The sequence below is a fragment of the Rhinolophus sinicus genome, linkage group LG04, assembly GCF_036562045.2.
Source record: "Rhinolophus sinicus isolate RSC01 linkage group LG04, ASM3656204v1, whole genome shotgun sequence".
NCBI lineage: Eukaryota > Metazoa > Chordata > Mammalia > Chiroptera > Rhinolophidae > Rhinolophus > Rhinolophus sinicus.
The window spans coordinates 178,047,055-178,053,774 of record NC_133754.1 but is presented as its reverse complement, the minus strand read 5'-3'; positions in this window follow the sequence as shown (position 1 = coordinate 178,053,774).

Below are 6,720 nucleotides of genomic sequence, written 5' to 3'. Positions count from 1 at the left end.
TTGTTGCAACGACAAACACCTGCACGCTCTCTTTGTGCAGCCCACAAAGCTAAGAATGGTTTTTACATTTTTAAATGATTGAGGAAAAAGTCAAAAGAATAATACTTTTTTGCGACCCATGAAAATTATATGAATTTTGAATTTCAGTGTCCATAAATTGTTACTGGAATGTAGCCATATCCATTCATTTATGTATTATCTGACTATTGTATTATCTGACTGTTGTCCCACTACAGTAACGGAGTTCAGTAGTACAGCACAGACCATGGCTCACAAAGCCTAAAATATTTACTATTTGGCCCTTTACAGAATCAGGTTGCTGACCCCTGCACTAAACTATATTCTGTGAGTGGAAATGTCTTTCTAAATGTCTGTGGTGTCAAAAGTTCTGGTGTTAACAGAATTAAAGCAACACAGAGGTTGTAGAATGGTGTGCAATGAGTAGTATCAGTCTCTGACCCCTTGTGTGTTTTTTGAGATAGAGAAATGGCTATCCAAGCCTAGTAGCATCGCTGCTCTGAGAAAAAAAAAAAAATTACTGATTGCAGACTAAATCCCTCATTGTACATGTGAGGAAACTCGGGCCCAAAGAGCTCTGGCATCAGGTATGCCTGAGTTTGACGTCTAACCCCAGCTTCGCTCAAGTGACAAAAACCCTAGGAAATGTATTGGCTCATGTAACTGAAAAGTCCAGGTGTTCAGATGATACGGTCAGGAATCTGTCTGTCTCTTGATTGTGTTTTCCTCTGGGTTGGTTTCATTCTCAGGCAGGCTTTCCTCAGTGGTCTCTGGAGAGAGACTTGAATCTCAGGTGAAGAAAACAGATCTGTCAGAATTTATCCCAGAACATGGTGCAATGTCTTCCTTCTTCCCCATCCAGTCTTACGGCTAGGATTACTGATTATATAGGCTGCCATTTTATTTTTGATATGCCCTGTGACCTTTCTAGGCTAGAAATAGAATTTAAAATTTAGCCTTAAAGATAAAGCAAATTAAGTTTTCCTCTTCTGGAAACAGGCCTCCCCCTCCCTGTTGAGAAGCTTTCTGGTGGGGGACCTCATCTAAAGGAAAGTGGTTCCTTCCTCAGACGTACTGAGAACCTACCATGTGCCAGGCATGTACTAAGGCATGGTACCTGCGTGCTATCATGTGCCAGGATAAAGGGAAGATTCGGGTGCTGCAGGAGAGAGAAGATGGGCACTTACCTGAGCTGGAAACAGAGGTGAGGGCATTGATGATTTCCCAGAGACAGCAACACCAGAGCTGAGCGCTGAAGGATGTTGAAACACAAACCAGGCAAAAGGTTTAAGAACAGTTGGAAGAAGAACAAAGCCCAGTGAAGTGAGAGCTAATCAGAAGAGTTAAGAGCCTTCCGAATACCTATACCCCTAGGATAAGCCAGGTGGACGAGGCCCACAATCTACCCCAATATACTCACACATTCTCTCCTAACCAGATGAAACCGCTTGTCCACACAAACACACTGCAATCTCCCAGCTCCCCGAGTCCTTGTACAAAATGTCTTTCTACCTGGCAGGTCCCCTTCCGCACACCTCCACCCCATGAGTCTTAACAGACATCTTCATTCCCCCCACAGTAGTCACATTTCTGCTTCTTGAATACTTGATTCTGTTTTAGCACTTATCACCATCCAGTATATATGTTTTATAATCTAAGAAATGACTTTATTTCACTGGAAGTAAGATGAACATCAGGGACAAGTTGCTTCCCCCTAAAATCAGAAAGCAAACAAGGCAACTCTCTTCTGTATGTGGAGTTAATCCTGGTGCTGTCAAATCTCACCTCCTGTGGCCTCTCCAGCCATCCCTACACGGATGTCTCTGAAGTTCCTGCCTCCAGCTCCAGCCTCTCTTCTGACTACAGACTTACATATCCAGTCCACTGCTGGGCACCTCCACCTGAATGTTCCCTGGATACACTGAACCAAAACCAAGCTCGTTACCCCCTTCGCCCCCTCTGCCCCGCAATTGCTCCTGAGTTCATGTCTTTGGAAACAATATAATGAAGAAAAAATAAATAAATTAGAACCCTGGAGTTACCTTGGACGTTTTGAGCTCCCCCACTCCGCAAATCCAGACTCCTTAATAATCAACTTTATATATTAACATTATAGATGATGTTGTATAGACTCATATATTGCATATGTTATGTCTAATATATATGTATTGGAATATGATTCTATTATATATAGCTTTAATATGCAAAGGTTATTTAGAACACTGGATACGTATTATGGACTATATATAGTTATAAATGTATATAATATGTGACTATATATAACATAATAAAGTGGCATGTAATAATTTTTATTATATTCCTTCCATTCTTTTTGTCTCTGCACCTGCCTCATCACCTCACCTTTAGATTATTGCAGTATCTTCAGGACTCGGTGAAGGTCCCATCCCCTTCAATTCTATTCTCAAGGCACTGCTTAAGCCATCTTTCCAAACCCCCAATTCATGTCATCTTCCTACTTAAAAGTATTTGCTAGCCCCTCACTTTATATTTTGAAGTTGAAATTCCTTAGCATGGTAGAAAAGGCTTATCTCAGTCGAGCCTATTTTTAAGCCTTATCTATACTGTGATGCAAAAAGATGAACAGGAGAGATTTACTACAAATAGTGTGGTCAGGGCAGAATTCTCCGAGGAGGGGACATCCAGCCCCTTGAGGGAATCCTCACTTAGCTAGTGATTCCTGTGCCCCATTACACCCTCTTACAGATGACAATGGCCCTGGATGACAGTGCTTACTGGAAGCCAGGTCAGTGACAAGCTCTTGGAGATGCATCCTGGTCCCTTTGAATCATCACAGCACTTGTATTCACTAGCTGGGTTCTCTGTTAATACCTGTTTTGTGGTTGAATAAACTAAGGCTCATAGAGTTTGTCACTCGCCTTAGGTCCCACAAGCAGTGTGTATTAGGTATCAACGCCTCTAAACCCAGAATCTCTAACCACCACCGAGCCACGCTGCATCCAGACACAGGATGCTGCTTCCCGTAGAACTAACTGTTGCCTTATAGACCCACAGCTTTCAGGCTGACTCCAGACTCCGCAACGCAGCGCTCAGCCCTCCACAGTCTGGCTCCTCCCTCCCCCCCCCAGCCTCATCTCCCGACATTGCCCCAGCAAATGTCTAACTGGGCACCCACTCTCCATTCCAATCCAACTCCCCTCAGGCGAGGCCTGCCTCATACTTACTCATCTTTAAGGTTTCACTGAAAGGTCATCTCTAGGCCGCCTGTCTTGAGCCAGGTTACATGCCCTCCTTGCTTCTCTACCACCTATGCTCCCATTGCACAGCACCCGCTGGCTTTTTTCCCTCCCAGCAGACTGACTTCCTCATGGCTCAGGACCAGGATGGTTTACCCTGTGTTTTCTCTGTCTTGTGGGAGCCTGGCATAAAGTGCTTCATAAATGTCTGCTGACATGCATTTATACAATGGATGCCAGAACTGGGGGGCGGGGGGGAATTTTGGGTGACAATAACTTTGAAGTCTAAAAAAAGCCCTTTCACACTGATTATCTCATTACTCCTCTGAAGTTGATATTATCCCCAAAGTTTAGGAAACTCAGATTCAGATAAGTGACTTTTCCAAGTTCACCCAGCCAGGAAGTGGCTGGACTAGGATTTCACTCCGGTCTCTGACTCCAAGGCTAAAGCTCGCTCCATCACTTCCCCCATCATCTGAAACAACACACACGCATTCTACCGATGAGAACACTGAGGCCAGGAGAGGTAAATTTCTTCCTAGGGTCATACAGTTATAACCCCAGTTCGTGCGCTATTCCTCTAGTCAAATAGGAAATGTCTCGGAAGGTGACAAGGCGAGGATAGGATCCTGAGTGGGGAGAGGTGTGCTGCCTGTGTCTCTTCCCACTGGCCCCTTCCCATTTGTCACAACCTGAATGTTTAAATTTTGTATTTAGTATTTACTCTGAAATGGCTTTCATCTGATTTCCCCCCTTGCTCACCAATTTAGCTGTCAGAGTAAATAAATGTAAAGCTGGGTTTCCAGCCTCCCCCAGCTCACATTACCTTCCTAGAATTACTCCCCGGCGGGGCGGAACCGCTGCTGGGGGCGCTCCCACAGAATTATCCAGTTACTAATAAAGCCTCTTTTCAAACCCAAACCTTGGACCAAGACTCAGGTGGAGGAAGATGGTAAAATTCACCTCCGAGGATGAGATGGCCACATCCTGTTTAGTGACCAAGAGAAGGATTGCGGTGAGAACTAGATGACACTGCATATCTAGACTACCTAGACATCACACGTGTAAGGTGCTTATACCGTGCCAGGAATCAAGGCAACACTTCTTAAATATTAGTTTTTAAAGTGGTATACGGTTAATGGCACCACAATCCCGAGAGGTAAGTGTTGTTATCCCCATTTTGCAAGTAGGGAAACTGAAGCTCAGAGAAGCCCAATCTCCTGCAGGAAGAAATCCAGTATCCTGGTTGGATGTACTAAATTTGCTAATCCTGATTTTGCCCAGGTCACTCCTGTCTGGACTCTTTCCCGCTGGAGTCAGGAGTTGTTGGAAGAAAGATTTCTCTTCCAAAGTAATTTCATTTCTGTTCTCTTTGAAGTCAGGCAAGCCCTAGGTTGGAATAATGGTTCGTCAGCTTCCTTAGGTAAGTTATTCAGGAAAATATTTGATTATTTGGTTGATTTATGCCCTGCCTTCCTCCATAAAATACTTGAAATGGCACTGAGTAGAATAACAATGGGACAGCGCAGCTAGTCCATACTGTAAGGATGGCTAATATTTATTGGTTGCTTTGTGCGTGCCAGGGATGGTTCTTGGAGCCCTTTACATGAATCATTTGCTTAATTTTCACAAGCACAAGAAGTGAACTCTGTTAGCATGCCCACTTTACAGATGAGGAAACTGAGACTGAAGAGTGGCTGAATAACTTGTCCAGGGTTACCCCAGTCATCAGGGGCAGTGCCAAGATGGGCACCACAGCAATCTGGCTGCAGAGTCTTCATGCTTTCCTGCTGAATTTAATGCCTCTCCTTCCAGTTTTGATTTTCTGAACACCTAATCAGAATTCAGGAGCAGAATTGCATAGTGGGTAAGAGTTTGGGTTCTGGGGGCGGCCAGATGGCTCAGCTGGTAAGAGCGCGAACTCTCAACAACAAGGTTGCCAGTTCAATTCTCGCATGGGATGGTGGGCTGCAACCCCTGCAACTAAAGATTGAAAAGGGCGACTGAACTTGGAGCTGAGCTGCGCCCCCCACAACTAGATTGAAGGGCAATGACTTGGAGCTGATGAGCCCTGGAGAAACTCACTGTTCCCCAATATTCCCCAATAAATTTTATTTAAAAATTTTTTTTTAATGAAATGTCTTTTTAAAAAAAGAGTTTGGGTTCTGGAGTCTGAGTGCTAGAGCTTCAAATGAGGCTCCTATATGCTTGTTTCCTTAACTATAAAATACATATAGTATTCAACCTCCTTGCAGTGCTGCCGTGAGGGCTAAAGAGCATAGTGCTCGTAAAACAGTGCTTGGCACATAAATTCTCAATAAACGGTAGTTAGATCATTGTCATCATTCAGAGAGTTCATGCTTCACAATCCTCATAGGAGTGCCACAGCTTGTTTGTCCAGCTTCTGCAGCTTTGCAGTCGTCTCTCTGCCTGGAATACTTCCTTTTCTCCCCCAAATCCATTCAAATTTCATCTGCCCTCTAGTTCCCAGCTCAAGCCTCCTCCACACCCCTTGCCTGAGAAGTTTTGCAAACCCAGTACCATCCTCATGATCTTCTCCTTTTCTGGGGTCCTTCTGCACTCACACATCTGGTAGGTGTGCAGCACTGTATAATGTCCCATGACTTCCCGCTTCCCCCAGGCACCCAGAATGGGAGAAGAAGAGGGAGATAAAAGTTTGCCTATCATTGTTCCCATTTTGCAGATGAGAAAGCTTAGCCCGTGTGTGGCGAGGCCAGGAGTCATATCCAGGTCTTTTGAAATAATAATAATAATAATAATAATAATAATAATAAATGTGCATGCATTTGTGTGTGTATATGCAGAGAACAGACATGGTCATGTACTCGTATGCAGCCTAGAATTCAAGAGTATAAGCTCTGATGTCAGATGAATCTGGTTTTGAGTTCTTGGCTCTGGTGATTAGCCATGTGGTGCCATTTTGGACATATCACGTGATCTCTCTGAATCTCAGTTTCTTCATCAGTAAAATGGGTACATTTATGAGACACTACTTCATGAAGTTATTGGGAAAAGAAAACAAAGTCATGATTGTAAAACGCTAAGCCTGTTATGGATTAAAGTACCCAGGAGCAGTCGCTGGGTTTATTATGTGCAAAAGAGATGTTTAAGGGGAAAGAGGTTGTTTGTCTGTGGTCATGTGGATGTTTGACGGTGCATATGTATGTGTGTGCACATGCGTGTGTAGATGTATACACCTCACCATCTCTCACATTGCAACTGTGCTCTTAGTATAAAAGATTAGGATTCAGAGAGAAACTTTCACTCTGAATTTCTATGTCTGAGAGCAATAAATGACTGGAATGAAGGGGGTGGGCATTCGCTGGGGCTGGGGCCATTTCTATGTACTTTGGTGTTGGTAAAAGAACAGACATTTGTATCTTTGGGGGATGTTGGTGTGCAGACACCCTTGTCTGCCTGTGTCTGTGCGGACGTGCCTGTGTGTGTGCATGACTGAGATTGACTA